We start from the raw sequence: 19,083 nt of genomic DNA on the forward strand, positions 1-19,083 counted from the left end.
AGTTAAAGAATTTAGCACAGGCTCCGACACACAAACATCAGCTATTATACCACCAGGGCCAGGGCCAAGTTGAGGTGAGTAAGGCACTTGTCTCAAGTGCATAATTTAAGAGGGTGCCCAAGAACTCAGTAATAAAGATAAATAATGCTTTCATGGAGTATTTTAAAAATCAAAATTAATGCCAAAAATTCATGATAGGGTCTTTCTGGTGGCGCAGGAGTTAAAGTCTCAGCACTATCAAGCTGTTGCCAGCTACTGCTGCACGAGTTCTATACCCAGCTAGGGAGCAACCCACATGGCATAGTGGACCTCTCCTATCTTGCCCGCTGCTCCCCTCAGCAGTGTATTTCAGTAGATCTGCCTGTTCTGCTCCCCACTCTGTCTCTGGTGTATCCTCTCACCCGCCCACACCTCTGGCCTGCATCCCAGCTCTTGTGTGCATAAATAAATAAAAATAAATCTTAAAAAAAAGGATAGGATTGATGAATGGTTCTGATTTTTCCTTCGTTTAGCTTTGATGTGGTTTTTATGCATTTTTTTTTTTATAGAGGCATGTTTTATTTATTTATTTGTTTGTTTGTTTTGTTTATACATGCACTGGGTACAGTCAGAAGGCCAGAGGGTGAGAGAATTCACCAGAGCCAGAGCGGGGAGCAGAGCAGGCAGAAGGACCGAAGTACACTGCTGAGGGGAGCAGCGGGCCGCAGGAGAGGTCTGCGCGCCATGTGGGACCCTCCTCTGGTGGCCGGGGAGCAGCCGGGGATTGAACTGGCGCCGCAGAGGCTGCGGGCTTGCAACCCAGCGCTCAACTGCTGCACCACCGGGGAGGCCCTAGCTTTGATGTGGTTGACACGACACTGTTACTTACCATAACGTGTATACTATGTGCATTGTCATGCAGTGGGTATTGTCATTTCTTTTTTCAGTGTTTAACAGAAGTGAAAGTTCTTTTAATTCTTCTACCTGTGAGGTTCACTGTCCCATAAAGCACTAGTTGGCAAAGAAGCTGAAGGAAGAGGGTCAGATTGTGTGGGGCTGCATTCTCTAAATTGTAGGGTCATAACTAGCTAATGTAATGCAAATGAATATAAATGTTTGCTGACCTATACTGAATGGAGCTATTGAGATGTGAAACTTCAGAATAGTCTAAAAACTATATATATATACGTGTATATATTTATATATAAAATATGCATTATATGTTCTCTCTTCTCCATTATATATATAATATATAGTATATGCTTATTTTCTGAGAAGTGTTGGAAAGACATTATTTTCCCAAAATCAATACACAATGGAATTTTCTATAATCTCCCTTTGCCACCAAACAAGATTTGGGATGAATCTGCTTTATTATGAGGTTATTCTAGAATTTCTGACCATAAACACTATGAACAAAGCCTACTTTATTCCAGATTTCACTCTTTAATGAATAATATTATCAATTGTGTGCTATTTTAACACAACTCAAGGCTGACTTTCCTCCCTATGTACACCAGCGATTATTTAAGTTAAAACATATATACTGCTAATTATCTAAGTTAATTGTCTAAGTTAAGACCTAGATAACTCTTCCTAAGTTAACACACTTCTAGAAAAAGTATTTTAGTTTTTTAGTTTTTCTGATGTCTGTGTCTTATAGTTACGTTTAAAAGTCCCTATGAAGGGCCTCCCCCGTGGCGCAGCGGTTGAGTGCTGGGTTGCAAGGCTGCCCTCAGCCTCTGCAATGCTGGTTCGATCCCCAGCCACCAGGCGAGGGTCCCACATGGCGCGCAGACCTCTGCTGCCGCCCAGCAGTGTACTTCGTCAGTCTGCCTGCTCTGCTCTGCTCTCTGCTCTGGCTCTGGCTCTGCTGAATTCTCTCACCCTCCCATGCTTCTGACTGTACCCAGTGCTTGTATTAAAAAAAAAAAAAAATTTAAAAAAAGTCCCTATGAAAATGGAGAGACACTAACAAATTCATAAATTGTAACATTTAAGAGACTTAACTAACACATGAGAATAAATTATTTGCAAAAATAAAGAAGTCAATTACAGTTTACTCAAAACATGAAAAATCCATTTTCACAGATAAAAAGGAAAAGGGGAATTTCATAGTTCTAAGATGTTACTATTATCAACAAAGAAAACCAATAAAAAAAAAGCCATAAAGAATAGCTAGTTCTTTGTTAACACATTGTTAACCTGTGTTTTTAATTTTTTTTTAAAGATTTATTTATGCAAGAACTGGGGTACAGGCCAGATGCGTGGGAGGGTGAGAGGATTCACCAGAGACAGAGCGGGGAACAGAACAGGCAGACAGATGAAATACACTGCTGAGGGGAGCAGCGGGAGTAACAGGAGAGGTCTGCCGTGCCATGTGGGACCCTCGCTGGCGGAGCTGGGATCGAACCGGCGCTGCACAGGCTGCGGACAGCTTCACAGCGTTGCGCTCAACCGCCTGCACCACCAGGGGAGGCCCTATGTTTTTAATTTTTAAGAGAATAATGTTCCAGAGCCTGACATCTACCGTTAGGGCCCTTTAGGAATTCCCTGGTAGCCTGGGTTAAGTCTCAGCACCATCACCACCACAGCCTGGATTTGATACCTGGCCAGGGAGCTAACCCACATAGTGCAGCAGACCCCTTCTGTCACACCCACTGATCCCCTTAGCAGTGTATTTCAGTCAGTCTGCCTGTTCTGTTACTCACTCTGTCTCTGGTGAATCCTTTACCTCCCCTGCACCTCTGGCCTGCATCCCAGCTCTTCTACTAACTAAATACTTTTAAAGAAAGACCCCCTTCAAACTATAAAAACCCTGGATCTTTTTCTAGAAAAGCCTATTCACTGCCTCATAATGCACCATACATCTAATCTTCGTGACTAGTGATGATGCCCAGACACAGGTAAGGACCAAAACTTAACTGTGCAATAAAAATAAAAATGAAAATCTCCACAGCATCTAGCACAATGCACTGCCAGGTTATTGAAATTTAATGACTGGTTGGTATGGCAGCTGTCAAATTTATAAAATTGCTCTCTTTGATGAAACTTTCTTTTTGGCACCCTTTGCCAGTATAAAATAATCTGAGATTAAGTCATAGCTTTTAAATTCAAGTCATACCAGTAAATTCATTTTCTGTAACGAGTCATAAACAATTCTGAAAATGTTTTCTTGAGATTTATCCTATAGAATTAGTGTAAGAGTTGAGGGGGAAACCGGGTTGGTTTAAATCATTGTGCACTCAGTTATGTCCCTTCAGGATCAAAACAAATCACCTCCGTAAAGGAAAAAAAGGTCAGCGTGGGAAGTCATGAGTCTGACTCGAGCTTCAGTGAAACGTTAGGATTCCTGTCTAGGAAATCTGAATTTGGAAGAGCTATCATTTGTCTTATGATTTTTAAAAATTTTGGATTTTAGTTATGTTACTTGATATGATTTTTAAAGAGGAAATTAAAGTCAGTCTAAATTGAAAGGTATATATATGTGGCAAGAACTTGCCTTCACTTCCCTTGAAAGAGATAGTCTTGTGGCAATTAAAGCATCCAAGTTGTGTTTTGAATTTCGTGAGAAGTAGCAGAGGGAATTTCCTCTGTTTTAGAGGAGCTCTACTCACATAAGCATCCTTTGTCACCCTCCCAGGAAGCCAGCAATGGGTGTCCTGAGGCTGTGACTAAAAGGGGAGTGGTAGGCTGGAGTTGGGGCCAGGGGAGGTTGGAATAGTGAGCAGAGAAAGGAAATGAGGTGGAGGGGACTTTCATGTGCGTATTTGAGAGACATGCTTATACACTGGGAGGCCAGCCTGTGGGCACCTGCAAGCAACATTTTTGAACCTTTCTTTGGACTCCCCATGCTCTGGGATTAAAGGGCATCTCCCAGTAACACCTGCATAGTGGTAATTTATCCATGTTTCAAATATATTTTCGATGGCAGGAAGTTACAGGGACATTGAATGATGCTGTTACCGTGATGCCATAGGATTCAAGTCAGTATGTATGTATTGAATGCATACTGAATGCCAAGTGGTGGGAATCTAATGGAGAAAAGAAGAAATGGAGCCTGTACAATGCTAAAGAGTTGCAATTAGATTAGATCTGCACATCACAACTCTCAAGGCCATGCATGCACCTTATCACAATGGCAGTTTTACACCGAGTATTTGATTAATGGGTCTCAAGCTGTAAGCTCTATTTAGGCAGAGAGGAGTATCTCTCCTTTTCGGGCTTCACCATTGTCCTAGACCAAAGCTTAGTTTCTGGCACTTGACAGGCATCCCATAAATATTGCTGACTGAATGAATATTACCTATGTATTGGCCCTTTATGGGAGCTGTTAGCCCATGTAACAGGTGGAAACAGCCCTGGCATAGTAACTGCTGGAGAGATGAGTCCAAACAGCTCACTCTGACTGCACAACCCAGTATCTTTTTACTCATCATGCTCCTTCTCTTGGCCTGGAGGGGCTCAGACTTGTGGGTGAGGCAGACGGGAACATCTCCATCCGGTAAATACTAGCTATATGAAAGAGTTCTGGACTCGAGTCCAGCAAAAGTGGGGGTTCCCAACTCGTTAAATCCTGTCCACGTAGTGGAAGCAAAATTGAGTGCATCAGCTTGTGCGCCCCGCTCAGAATCCAGTCGAGGGTGGAATGGAAGACTTAGGAAGCCCTGGGAGGGGGCTGAGGCTGAGCGAGAAGGGAGGGCTGTAAAGAAGAGGCGTGGCAGCAGTTCTTTCTTGCGTCGTGTCTGTTTCAGTGAAACACGACCCTGGTCCCAGAGACCGGTGCCGAGGCGATTCATTAAATGCCGCTTGGCAGCCGTGAGGGTTCGTTCACCTGCACAGGTGGGGCTTCCACCCGCGAGCTGTTTCCCGGGCAGTGGCCTAAGGGAAGAACTCCCCGATTTAGAAGAGGGTGGGGGTAGACAGCGCTTTTGGTGGGAAAGTGGTTCAGTAAATAAGGGCTGTTAGGGCTCAGGAGAATTACAGTGCAACCACCGCGGCTATTATCCTAATCAGGCCCATTTTCAACACCTCTCCCTTCAAGTCAAGCAGCCCTACAACAGGATTTATTTTCCAATAAGCGAAATCCCCGCCCGCCAACTCCGAGTCGCTTGGATGAGAGCTCTGCGGGAAACAGCAGCGACGAGGAGAGGCTATTTTGGGTGTGGGAGCGCGGAGGGAGGAGGGGCGGCGCCGCCAGGCTGGGCGCGGGCGCGCGGGGAAAGCCTCCAGCTCGGGCTGCCACGGCAACCGCGTCCAGGCAACGCGCCCGGAAACGGCTCGGGCGGCGCGCGGCGGCTCGCGCCCCTCGGGAGCCGCGAACCCTGTCGGGCCGCGCGCCGGGCCAGGCGGCAGGCGCGCGCTGATTGGACGGCGCTCCCCGCGGCGCGGGCCCGCAGCCCGGAGCCCCGCACAGCCGGCGCCAGCGGCCGCCGCACCCAGCCACGCCGGCGAGGACATGGGCCCCGGAGGAGCGCCCTCCTCGCGCGCCGGTGAGTGCCGCGTCCCGGACCCCGGCCGCGCGTCCTCGGGGCCTCGGCGACGGGCGCTCCCGGGGACCGTCGGTGACCTTGGGGCAGCCGGCGGGGAGATGGGCTGGGGGGCAGGGGGTGGCGGTGAGAGAGCTGCGTGTGGCCCATGTGACGTGCTGCCGGGGAGAGGGTTAGCTGCATGCTGACGCGAAGGAATGAAGTTGGGCATTGAGCGCAACTGGCATTGCATTTTTCCGGGGGCCGGTGGGGTAGGTTGCAGGCTAGGAAGCCAACAGAATCCCTAAAGTGTTTGGGAGAACTGGGGTGGTGCACAGATTGACGGGGGGTTGTATTAGCCCCACTACTCGGAGCTGGGTGACCTTGGGCAGGTTAACCTCCAGCCCTCCTCCCCCCACCCCCAATCTGTAAAAGGAGGGGCTTCGGTGCTTTGCAATGCACGGTGGTGTTGTGCCATTGTACTATAAGCCTTCGAAGGACTTCAAAGTACGGTTCTGCAGGTACAGTATAATTAAAGCTTAACCGTGTTTATTCTGCGAGGGCTTTCCATTAGTTGACTTCCAAAGTGGCAATGAAGAAAGGCAACTGTTTTATGGGTGATTTCTGGTGGTCAGAGAGTGGTTTCTCTTAATAACATCTTGGGTGCTCTAAAATCATGAATAAAATCAGGGTTCATACTCCTGAGTTCTTCTTTCCTGTAGTTAGTTTAATAGGAAACTTTGTATTTGAACAGGTGAAATCAAAATCCAATAGTGGCAGGCAGCAGCAAATTAAGTGAGTCATTTTTTCAATATGCATGAGGTTGTGTGCGTGTGCGTGTGTGTGCATGCGAGCCTGACTGCACTCACGCCCTCATCTTAAAGTCTGTGTATGTCAGTGTTAGAAATTATTTCATGGGAGTAACCAGAAATAATGCTAGAATGATTTGAATTCACAGAAGTGCAGCTCTCTCAGAAGCAGCTTGCTCTTTAAATACGAGTTAGGTTTGACAGCATAAATATGTTCTTTACTAAAAACCGTCCCTAGGATTTGCACACTGTGTCATCCTTTGGGACCCTGTCATGGAGTGTGTGTGGGGCGTGGGAGGGTGCTCCTGAGACCAGTAGGCTGTGACACCTCTTCTAATTTTAGCATTGCTGGTGCTAAAAAGACTCTCAGGCCCTTTCTCTCTTCTCAGTTCATAAAGTTCCATCTTCTGTGCTTAGGGGAGGGAGGAAATTCCCGTGTCCCTCACAGCTCCCTCGGGTTGTCCCTTTGACTTTAGGCTCTCAGGCTCCCTTGAAATTCATTGCAGTCTTATTTCATTGGAATGTGGGCTGGGAAGACAGACATTTCAGTGTTAATGAATAAGCTTCTGCAAGGTTGTTTATCTGAGGGTTTAATAATCTTTAATGGTTTACATGCTAGAAATCTGATAGCACTCAGAAAAATCCTTGCTACCCAGGAATTCACTAAGCCCCCCCCCAACCCTTTAATGAATCACATCTCATTAACAAATTGTTCAGTCTCTCTGCAGTGTGTGTCTAACCTGCTAACCCGTGTGACTCCAGCCAGCCTTTCAGTCTCTTTTTTTCTTCTACCCTGAGGCAAGCTCCAGTATTCTTGTTTCTCGAAGCTGAGCCCATCTCTTGTTCTTCCCCTAACACCAAAGCCTGAGTGAATACCTTCCCTCAGAATGGCTCTCCCATCTCACCAGGACAGGGACTGGCTTCCCCTTGGGTCTCAGTGCCGCTTCCAAACCATTACCCCATCACTCACCGAGCCCTTCTTGAGAGGGTCATGCTGTCTGCCTGCACCCGAACCTTCTTTATTGTCTGGATCTGTGCTCGCCAAGCTTGTTGGTTTTTGAGACTCACCTCTAGCATTTTGAAAAATGTGTCCTTTAGCCACAACCTGGATTAGGTACTATACCTAATTAGAATCAGCAAGATAGGCAAGACCTACAAACCCCAAAAGAAGAAGGTGGGGGAGGCGGGATAGGGAGAGAAAACAGAGCTCTCTGGGTGGTTCTGATGTACACCCATGTTTGGCAGTCACTTTATTTGATGCTACAAGAAAGTAGCAAACAGACATGAGCAACTAACTTGGTTCTCTTCTCTACTTGGTCTTTTGCCGGTGACTTTGGTATTTGTGTTGAGGTCCTAGTCATTGAAATTCCTGAAGGTCCCCAACATCAACACCTGCACCTTAGTTTTCACTTCAGCCACTCACATCTTGAACTAGTTTAGTCTTTGGAATATTTTCCATCGCCAAGACCTGGGACTTGGACTTCACCTTGCTGAGTTAGTTCTTTCCACCTTCTGTATCAGACTAACCATTAGTGCAATCTCTGGTGCCTTCATTACTTATTGTTCTAATCCTTAATGGCCCTCTTTCTCCACTTGGGAGCCTCTACGTTGCCAACCTTTTTAGTTCTGTCTGGAATCCTTTGTCTTAACATGTTGAATTTCTCATATTCCACTCCTCAATCCAAATCACCCTCATTTGCTTTTTCTTCTCGCAGACTGCCAAGTTATCCAGGAGAAAGTCACAAAGATCTTCGGACTGGTTCCACCACAAATTTGTACAGGCTCTAATTTCACCTGGGTGTTGCTTTTCTATGAAAAAAAGTTCATCTTTTAACTCCTGGCTGCATTCCATCACTGTGTCAGACTTTTCCATTCCTTAAACTTCCAGTCATTTTCCTTTCAGGAGATAGCCTCTTTTCATGGATAAGATCAAAGACATCAGCCTCCACGTTTACTGCTCTCTACCTCCACATAGACTCCCATCATTCTCTTCTGACCACCCAAGTATTTGTCTTCCTCCATCATTGTCCTTTTTTATTTTCTCTTTCTCAAAGGAAGAAAATGTCTCCAATCCATTTCCCACAATGAACCTGCCGCATCTGCTCCACACTCTCCGTCCCCTGGACTTTCCCATCCTCCTCCTCTTTTGGGAACTTGCTCCACATGGTATTCCCTTTCCCTGGTTTCTGTAGTTCCTTCTTACTCTGCTCCGACTCTGACCTCACCATTTATTCAAGTCATCCTTCTCATAATGAAAGAAATCTTGCTGGAGTTCCGGTTCTATCCAATAGAACTTTCTGCGGTGATGGAAGTGTTTGCTATCTGTGTTGTCCAGTGTGGAAGTCATTAGCCATGTATAAGACTGCTGACCATGAGGCATGGGGCTAGTGTGACTGAGGAACTTAATTTTAAATTGCAGTTAGTTTTATATGAATTTAAATTTGAGTTTAATCACATGAGACTGTGATGGCTACTGTGTGGGGGAATGCAGTTCTGCACCACACTAGCTGTCGAACTGTCCGTTCTCCTTTCTTTAACTGTCCACTTACTTCTGGTCTTTTTTTTTTTTAAATTTATTTTATTTATTTATGCATACAAGAACTGGGGTGCAGGCCAGAGGTGCGGGGGCATGAGAGGATTCACCAGAGACAGAGAGGGGAGCAGAACAGGTAGATCTACTGAAATACACTGCTGAGGGGAGCAGCAGATGAGACAGGAGAGGTCTGCCGTGCCATGTGGGTAGCTCCCTGGCTGGGGATTGGACTCATCTGACAGCGGTTATAGCTTCATTGCACTGAAACTTAACCCCTACACCACCAGGGAGGTCCCCCTCGTGCTCACCTTTCTGTTGAGACTGCTTACTTGGAGGGCTCGAGTAGAGGGGTCCAGGATGGAGAGCTAGGGCTTTACTCCATCTTCTGCCTTCCTTCTCTCTGCTGTGTCTCCTGACCCACTCTCTTCCCTTGTCTGCATCTCACCGAATACCTGCTGCAACTCCAGAGCCCTTTGTCTCCTTCCTCCTCCTGACCTCTAGCATGGGACTCTGTGGGATCCTGCTCTTAGTCTTGTCTTCCTTTCCTGGCCTTCTCCCTTCGTGCTCTTCCAGCATTGACCTCGTCCCCTCCCAGTCACCACTAGTCAGTCACCCTGAGCCTCATCTTGGTTCACTTGTATCGTGTCCTCCAATCCTTACTCCAACTCTGTGAGGCAGGTGCTCTTATTATTCCTGCTACACAGGCGGCGACACTGAAGCTGAAAGGATGAGAACTGCAGTAGGTCACCCCTGGTTAAGGAACAGCTGTGAAAGAGGTTCTGTTTGACTGCAAAGCCCTGCCATTGACCTTGTTTTGCTCAGGACCCCCCCCCCCAGATGCCTTCTCATCTATATTTCCAGTCCTATCTCTCCCCAATTCTATTCAGAGTTTGATACCCAGAAGCCATATTATTTTGCCTCTGAACAGTCCTTCATTCTGGCTTCCTTACTATATTTTGCTCTTTTATTATTTATTTTTTTAAAATATTTTTTAAAATTTATTTATGCATACAAGAGCTGGGGTACAGGCCATAGGTGCAGGGGGTGAGTAGATGCACCAGAGACAGAGTGGGGAACAGAACAGGCAGATATACTGAAATACACTGCTGAGGGGAGCAGCAGGCGAGACAGGAGAGGTCTGCTGCGCCATGCTGGCCTGGGATCCAACTCCTGCTGCAGTGGCTGCCAATAGCTTCATAGTACTGTGACTTAACCCCTTGTGCCACTAGGGAGGCCCTATTTTGCCCTTTTAAACTCTTCATTTTGGAATAATTCAGTTTACAGAAAGTTGCAGGAATCATCTAACTAATGCTCCTATATCTTTTCATACTAATTATTTACCATGCTGCTTTACTCTTCTTGCTTTATCACATTCTCTCTCCCCCACATATACATACATGTACACTCACATACACATATGTACACACGTACATACACATCTTGTAATTTCTCCTGAACCACTCAGAGTAAGTTGCAAACATGGTGTCCCTTTATCTCCACCCATACTATTTTGTATATTTTCTAAAAACAAGACATTTTTTATATAACAACAATGAAATAAAAAAAGTTAACTTGGATTCTATACTATTATCTAATACAAAGACCTGATTCAAATGTGACAATTCTAATACTGCCCCTTTTTTTTTTAAAGATTTATTTATTTATACAAGAACCTGGGTACAGGCGGATGTGCGGGAGGGTAAGAGGATTCACCAGAGACAGAGTGGGGAACAGAACAGACAGACTGATGAAATACACTGCTGAGCGGTCAGCGGGCGAGACAGGAGAGGTCTGCCGCGCCAAGTCTAATACTGCCCTTTACAGCAAAAGAAGGGGAAAAACCCTCCCCCCGCCCCCCGCCCACCTTTTGAAAGTCTTTTCCTGCTCCGGGATCTGTGCTGTATAAATTTTCAGGCCTCTTTGTTCTCCACTAACTGGGACCGTTCCTCAGTCTGACACTCTGGAAAGGTACGGGCAGCTCTTTTGCAAAATGTCTTTTACCTTAGGTGGTTCTGGTGTTTTCTTGCGGTAGCGTCCAGTGAGCTGTCGTTAGGGAGACATCTTGCGGGAGAGAGCTTGTCCCTCTCAGTGCTGTCCTTGATGATTTTCCTGTTCTCTTCACCTTCTCTATGACCTGCTCTGATTGCTTGGGTTATTTGACTTTTTGCTCTTCTCCTCACTCCCATGGCAGCTTGATCATTGAGTGTCGAGGTGCTCCCTGTACAGCCGCCCTCATTTGTCATTTCCTGTCATTCCTATTGTTTCTCCTGTGTCCATGGTTGTGGAGTCAAGGAATCTTCACACTGCCCCAATGACTGTCGCAGCTTCATCTTCCACTGTTTACCAAAAGGAACCAGCGTGCCAGTGATTTTTCGCTAGTCAGTATTTCCTCCGTCTTTTCTCACTCTACCTTGCGTTGTCTTGACTCATCCCTGTGTAAGTCTAATTCAAACACCGGCTCCTCTAATGTTTTCCTAATGGCCCTGTTCAAACTGATGCCATGTCTGCCTGGAGGCAGCACCTAGTTTGTGCCACTTGTTTGGCATGAAAATCTACTCTTGTACTCTGTCTTGTTTGCTTTTTTCCTAATGAATTGAATCTCCTGAGTTCAGGGGCTGTGTCTTGTTGGGTACTGTAGAGGCTCACTGAATTTTTCTTGAGTGGATGAAATTACTTTTTTAAAAATAAATTTTATTTATTTATACAAAGAGCTGGGGTACAGGCCAGAGGTGCAGGGGGTGAGAGGATTCACCAGAGACAGATTGGGGAGCAGAACAGGTGGATCTACTGAAATACACTGCTGAGGGGAGCAGCAGGTGAGACAGGAGAGGTCTGCTGCGCCATGTGAGTAGCTCCCTGGCAGGGGATCACACTCAGGTCCTGGCAGTGATAGCCCTGAGATTTAACCCCTAGGCCACCACAGAGGCCCCTGGATGGAATTACTTGATTAAAACCATGAAGCAAACACTCAGGATGACCTCAGAGTTGTCTTTAGCATGCGGTCTGTCAAGGTGGATATGAGATCCCATCTGACCCTCAATCAAAATAGGGCTGATTCAAAATAGGGCCACTTCACAACAGCAGTGGGCAATTAAAACAGATATTTCCACGTTGTAAGTGGAGTAAATGATTTTCCCCTGATGATATTTTAACTGTATGTGTCAAGACAGAAAGGGCATATTTGATTAAAAAAGAAAAGAGTACAGAAACCTAACATAGCATATTAAAAATGGCCCATCTATTTCTTCACACCCCAAATGAGCAGCTGAATGTGTGAGGAGCAGTTTCTCAGCTCACATCCTTCCTGCTGAGCCCTCGAACCACCTGTTTCTCTCTTCATTGTGTGGCCAACTCCCTCTGATGGGCTCTGTCAGCACTGCCTTTCTCCCTCCACGCACCTCTTCTTCCCTATTTCACTTTCTGTCTGTTCTTTTCTCTTCACAACTCTTCCTTTTCTTCCCTCTCCCTGCATGGCTTGTTTTCATTTTTTAATGAGATATGCTAATAAGGCAGGTTAAAAAAGAGAAAACAATTGCATTTTACCACTTGGTGGTCTTTTATTAGGTGGGGTCCCCTCCCCACCTCCTGCCTCCCCCATGACTGGTTCTTGGTATTTTTTAATTTTTTAATTTATTTTTTATTTTTTTAAATAAATTTTATTTTTATATTCCCCATACAATTACAACCCCCTTATTTTGACCCCAAACCCTCCTTTCCCCGCCCATACCCCCATAGAGTGTCTCTGGTTCATAGTTGTTAGTTGATTTTGGTATTTTCTTTCTTATAGTTATTCTATTTCCTGGTCCCTTATTTAAGTTTTCTAGATTCCTGCTATGAGTGAGACCATCCGGTATTTTTCTTTTTCTTTCTGGCTTATTTCGCTGAGCATGATCCTTTCCAGCATCATCCATGTTGCTGCAAATTGCATGTGTTTGGTATTTTAAAAGCAGAGTTATTGGTGATAATAAAGCGGTTTTAGTTTTTTAGTTCTTTCTGGTACACCAGGAAAGTTACTAGGATTGTGTTCGTGACAAACATCAAGAGGCCTCTTTCAGTCTCTGTTAAGGCATAATTAGTATTTGAGGTCAAACTCAGATTTTGGATGATCAGTTATTGGGAATGATTATATTCCCCCTGGAAGTGTGCCTGCCCCTGCTGAAGGCTGTCAGCTTTCTCCCCCCTTAAGAATGTTTTTGCGAGGATGACATCTTTGCTGGGGAAAGTAGCTATAGAAATAAAGGCAAGAGATTCTGCTGCTTAGCTGAGTGTGGCTTAAATAAAAAGCGTGTTTATGTGGGAGAGAATGTGTGGGGGTTGCTTTCGCATTATGGAATTCTTAAAATTGTTTAACCGGGAAGATGTTATTCAGAAACCTCTGGTGCCGTCAGCTTGTTTTTTGTTTGTTTCAGATTTCTTTTTACCCCATTTTTAATTATCTCTGGAAGAGCTCAGGAGTCCTCCCCTGCTCTCGCTAAAATAGTTATAAAATTAAATAAAATACTTCAAATAAAAGACTCTCTCTTAGATTCCATGTTCAGCAGGGAAGTCCAGCTCCCTCCTTCTGTGTATGAGGAACAGGCTTAGACCTGAGGCTGGATTTTTCTTTCAAACCCACATCCTTGGCTTTGCAATCAGAGATTCCTATAGGGTAGAAGCCCAAAGTCAGTCTGTCCAAGTACACCAAGTATTGCCTTTCCCTCCCTCTGTGATCCCTGGTGCATCTGGGGGGTGTAGGTAGTTTAGTAGGTAGAAAGTTTACACCAGCTTTTAATAATATTTTTTTCTGTTCTAGCTGTTGCATTTGGCAGATTCCCTTTGAAACATTTGGTAATGTGTCTTCTGCAATGCTAGAAAGAAAAGTTGCCAAATATAGTTGTTGATCATAATAAAACACCCAAAAAGTAATATTAAGACACTTTTATGGGGGATGTGATTGTGCACTCTTGAGAGTGCCCGTGCATGCTGCAGGGCAACCTGGAACAGCCTGCCAAACTCACAGCGGGCAGGGTCTTGAGTCAGCCATCGATATGTCATTTGGGCAGAGCAACATGATAATTAAAACCATGGGCCTTACCAAATTAGAAAAACAAGCAAATGAACAAATGTTTATGAGTGTCTGTGAAGAGGCGCTGTACTGGGCTTCACCAGGGTTACAGCTTCATCTGGTATGTGGTCCCTGCTGCCCCAAAACAGCTCAGTTGGAGAGACATAATCCATGAAAAGTTGAAATAACAATGGAGGATTTAAATAGCATTTCAAAATAGCTGTTATTAATAGATGGGAACAAAACCAATCTGTTTTTGCAGGGGTTCTCCTAAAAAAGTTAGCATCATTTTGAGCTGTGTAGCCTGGATTAAAGCAACATTGGTAGCCATTCTCTGGTTTCTGGGGGTCCAGATGATCTCAGTCCTTTTGTGATTCCATCTAGACCTGATGGAGGCCACATACATGTTTCAGATTTACTGGATTCCTCAGTTATGCAGTAATCCCTGTGCCGCCTGGGAGGTCACTGTGTTCTGAGCATTTTGAAGTTCTTTTATTTATGGGTCAAAAATACATCTTTCCTTTACCTTTACCTTTCCATCATCAACAGAATTTCCCTCATGAATGGTATAGAGTAGAGGAGGGAAAGACAGAAATCTTGCAAAGTGGAATCAAGGTCATTTTCATAAAAGCATTAGAAATATCTGCCTTGGGAGCATGGGGAGGGACTCATACTAGCCCTGGAATTGAAGGGTTTGGAATGCTATGTTGGTGACACCCACTGTCAGCCACCAGCACCATACCTGACCCCCTAATCCTGTGCTTTGCTGAGGGTACTAGGCTCAGACCTCATTACATGCCCTCGAGGGAATGAGGCTTGAGTAAAAATCAGAATACTGGGAGTTGTTCAGTGGATATAGAGTTTCAGTTAGGAAGATGAAAAAGTTCTAGAGATCTGTTGTACACCAATGTGCATATGATTAACAGCTTTGTACAATATATTTAAAAATGGTAACTTTTATGTTATATATTTTTGATACATAGTTTTAAAAAGGAGCAGCAAATTTATTTTTACTCTGCCATGTCTTTTAAACCCAGAATCAGGCTTACCACTTAGTTCTGATAATCATAAATGGGCAATTTCTGTATTTGTTTTTTTTTTCTCATTGTTTCTTTCATTCTCACAGAAATTTTCCTTTATAATTTTGATAATGTGAAAGTAGCACACTAATTAAAATGTTTTGAAAATAAGGAAAGTAGAATAAAAATGTACCTACTGCCACTATTTATATTTTGATTAATTCCTTTCCACTGTTTTAGAAAACTTATAAAATACTTCTAGTACTAGAACCTTTGGCACACTCTCCCCAGCATAATTGAGGGATTTCTTGGTTTCTGGGATAATGTATGATTGAAAAGAATGTCCAAATGTGTCAAATAAGCTTCATTTACTATTGACCTAAGATGTCCCAGGAAGGGCGTTATAAAATTAAATAAAATATGTCTAATGACTTCAAAGCCATGTAAGGCCTCATATTTGCTCTTTGATGATTTACTCAGATTTCCTGCAGATCCTCCTAACTGTAATGCCAGCTCCTTCTCCAGATATGCTGGCCCAGTAGGTTTCTTGCAAGGATGGCTCATCTGTTCTCCAAAGTTAGGCCAGGTGTGGGAGAGGGGACCTGCCTTTTAGACAGAGACAAGGTATACTTATTTGTGCTTCCTTCATTTTCATTGCATATAACCTGGCAGCTCTCCCACTGTGGTTAACATGGGACACCCTTGACCTTCTTATCAATCTAGATACTTGGACTTTGGAATTAGTGCTCTCTGACCCAGTTGCATAGCCCTCTTCCTCCTCTTTTTGCTGAAAATAAACCCAGACAACAGTTATTCATACCACAGAGCCAGTCTAGCAATTTGGCACAAAGTGGGGAGGGGCAGGGTGCGGTGGGGGGAGCAGCATTAAATGTAGTTGCAAGTCCAAGAAAGCATCTACTCATGGAGAAGGGGGCTGCTTGGTGGGTCAGAGAGGAGAGGGAGGGAGGGCAGGTAGGGATGGCCCCCCATGCATTCAGAGGGCACTGGTTGTCTCTACCTTGTCCTTGGCTCTCCCAGCCACCCTGTCTGTGTGGCCCACATTTTGGCAATCTCCTCACCTTAACTGTTTGCGGGTCCTTTAAACTCATAAGTTATAATGTTTGTACAACCTAAATTGTGGTGACCTAGTACAAAGCTTTGGTTTCTAGGCCCTGACTATGGATATGTATAGTACCATATATCCACTTTCAAATCTTGTTCTAAAAAAAGAACCCTTAAACTACCAGCATGTCATTATTTTCAATGTTATTACATAGTCTTTGTAACTGTTATTTTATTTTTACTATTATTTGAAATAGTTGCTGATAATACTTTTGAGCAGATGTGCCATGTTTTAATTAACTACTCTTTTCTTGTTGGATATGAAGCTGATAGCCATTTAATAGAAATATTTATATTTAGATACGACTACATATTAAGGGTAGAGATTGCTGAAGATTAGTGGTTGGCCTTGTATTCCAAATTTCAAGGTCCCCATAATATCGGGCAGGACTGAGTTCTGTGTTTGCCCCACAGAGGCTGACAATGACTCTGCAAGCTCGTGGTCTGTATAGTTAATTTTTTAAGGCGGGGGGGGGGGCAGTAATTTTCTTTCCTTTTTAATGTTACAAAGTTAAAAAAACTAAACTTGAGAAGTAAAATTTCATGCACTTAGTCAAAATTCTTTCACCTAGTACCCTCTATCAAAGACAGAAGTAATCCTGATCTGATGTTTGTTATTTCCATAATCTTTAGATAGATTTAGCATATTTTAAACTTTTGTAAAAATGTCCTTCTCTTTCTTCAATTTGCTCTGTTACTTAATGTATTTCTGAGAGTCATTTATTCTGAAACTTGCAATTTTAATCCATTTATTTCTACAACTGTTTGTTCTTTTATTGCATGAATTTATCAGGGTTTATTCATCCATTTGCCTAATGGTGCTTATTCAGTCTCCTCTGCCGCCTACTTTTTTGCTCTTAGGAGCAATGTTACCTTAAGTGTTCTTGTAAGTATCTCCTTAGAACTTATTTGAGTGTTGCTTTGGGTATTTCTTAGCAGTGGAATTATTGGTTCTTGAGGGTTTGTGCACCTCCAGCTTTAACAGATATTGCAGATTGCTTTCCAAAGTGGTGGTACCCCAATTCTCATTTCTATCTGGTGTTCCCATCTTTTGTATATATTCCTGTCAGTGCTTGATCTAGCCACACTTGATTTTTGCCAGTCTGATGGGAGGAAGTGGTAACTCTTGTGATTTTTATCTTTTGCAGCAAATTAAATTTATTTTATAAGTTGCTTCCACTGGTTAGACAGAGCCAATATAATTTAAAAAAACTTGTTGAAGTTCTTTTTCTTCAGTATTCTTTTCAGATTTTTCTAAGCAAGACAACCATTTAGAAATCTCTTAAATAAGTTGAAAGTCAGATTATAAAAAAACTCTTCTGTTCTGGGTAAGAACAACACCCTATGTGATCTGGTGTCCGGATTCCAGCGGACTACAGCTGGGGCCTCAGGACAAGTGATTGCCTCATGGCTGGTCTCTGTTGTGTTCTGTTGGTTTGAAGCATGTCCCTCCACACTCAAGGGCAGGGGATCACCCAAGGTATCAGCTACAGGAGGTGGGAATCATCAGGCCATGATGAGCCTGACCCCCACAAGTACCATGTTGTGATCATCGTGTTTGAGCACTGTGGGGTTACATGTTCAGCACTGTTCAGGGAGTCACAGATGATCAGGTTTCAAGAAAACAACTTACTCAAACTTAGGGCTCCTCAGAGGTATGATTCTAATGGATTAATTCCAGTGAGGAAAGTTCTGGGTCAGTAGACAGGGGCTTGTATTTGCTAATTTCTGCATATTTTTATGCATATTCATAAGAACTGAACCATGTGCTTGGTGAGTGTGCACAAGGGTAAGAGGAGTGAGTGGGATTATTTTAGTGACTGATGTTGTTGGGTTAGGAGACCTTAATGCAGGTCTCTTCTCAATTTTAGAACTCTTCCTGCTCCTCAGATTTTTAGGTTCCTGGAAACACTGATAAATTTTGCCTCTTTAAACTCTTACTACTCAGTGTATACAATCTACCTTTCTGGTTACATATTCATTCTCTAGTTAGAATAAAATTTGATTAATTAAATTCAACATTATGAAATGAATAAGAAATATTCATCCAGCAATCATTTGTTGATCAATTGCTATGTGCTCGGTACTTAGGATATAGCTGTGGACAATACATCTCCTTGTGGAGCTGACAGGATAGAGCCAGTGACTGTCGTTGAACCAATAATCATGTGTCTGATGAATGTTTGTTTTGTTTCAGTTGTGAGTACAGCCTTACAGATCATTGATTTCATCCCTCTTGATTCTTTAGATTTTTCAGAATCTCACCTTAATTTCAGATTTGAAGTGTTTGCATTCATTTTTCCACAAGGAAAGGAAAGGAACAGAAGAGGCCAAAATGTTGGTCACTTGATTATAAATGGTATTTTAGTGTAATGGTCCACCTATAAGGGTTTTCCTAACAAGATATATCCATTCAGTGGACTATTATGCAGGAATTAAAAATTGTGATGCACTGGGCCTCCCCGGTGGCGCAGCTGTTGAGCGCTGGGTTGCGAAGCTGCCTGCAGCCTCTGCAGCGCCAGTTCGATTCCCGGCTGCTCCCCGACCCCCAGAGGAGGGTCCCACATGGCACGCAGACCTCTCCTGCCGCCCGCTGCTCCCCTCAGCAGTGTACTTCAGTCCTTCTGCCTGCTCTGCTCCCCACTCTGGCTCTGGTGAAATCTCTCACCCTCCCGTGCTTCTGACTGTACCCAGTGCTTGTATAAATAAATAAATAAATCTTTAAAAAAAAAAATAAAAATAAAAATTGTGATGCATACCTTTATATATTTATATGAAAATATGTCCATGATAGAGTGTCAATTAGGAAGTGCAAGGTAGACATAGTATAGCATATAGTTTCTTTTTTTTTTTTTAAAGATGTATTTATTTGTGCATACAAGAACTGGGGTATTTGGCCTCCCTGGTGGTGCAGCGGGTTGAGTGCAGTACTGTGAAGCTGTCTGCAGCCTCTTCAGCATGGGTTGGATTCCTGGCCGGCCAGGGAGATACTCACATGGTGTGGCAGACCTCTTCTGTCTCGCCCACTGCTCCCCTCAGCAGTGTATTTCACTAGATGTGCCTGTTCTGCTCCCCACTCTGTCTCTGGTGTATCCTCTCACCCCCTGCA

General features: G+C 43.9%; 1 protein-coding gene across 10 annotated transcripts in view; it reads left to right on the forward strand.

Annotated features, from left to right (window-relative positions):
• FAM81A (family with sequence similarity 81 member A) overlaps nt 1–19,083 on the forward strand; it is a 111,672-nt gene that overhangs the window by 44,997 nt on the left and 47,592 nt on the right. The window contains exon 1 of one of the 10 annotated variants that reach the window (XM_037502594.2): nt 5,362–5,471. The exons of 8 other annotated variants lie outside the window; for them this stretch is intronic. The gene's annotated coding sequence lies outside the window, so the exon portion shown is untranslated. Of the gene's footprint in view, nt 1–5,361; nt 5,472–19,083 lie in introns of those variants that run through there. One more of the 10 variants, XM_037502593.2, reaches the window with a different exon arrangement.

This window comes from Talpa occidentalis, unplaced genomic scaffold, assembly GCF_014898055.3.
Source record: "Talpa occidentalis isolate TD23 unplaced genomic scaffold, MPIMG_talOcc4v2.1 talOcc4.11, whole genome shotgun sequence".
Taxonomy (NCBI): Eukaryota; Metazoa; Chordata; class Mammalia; order Eulipotyphla; family Talpidae; genus Talpa; species Talpa occidentalis.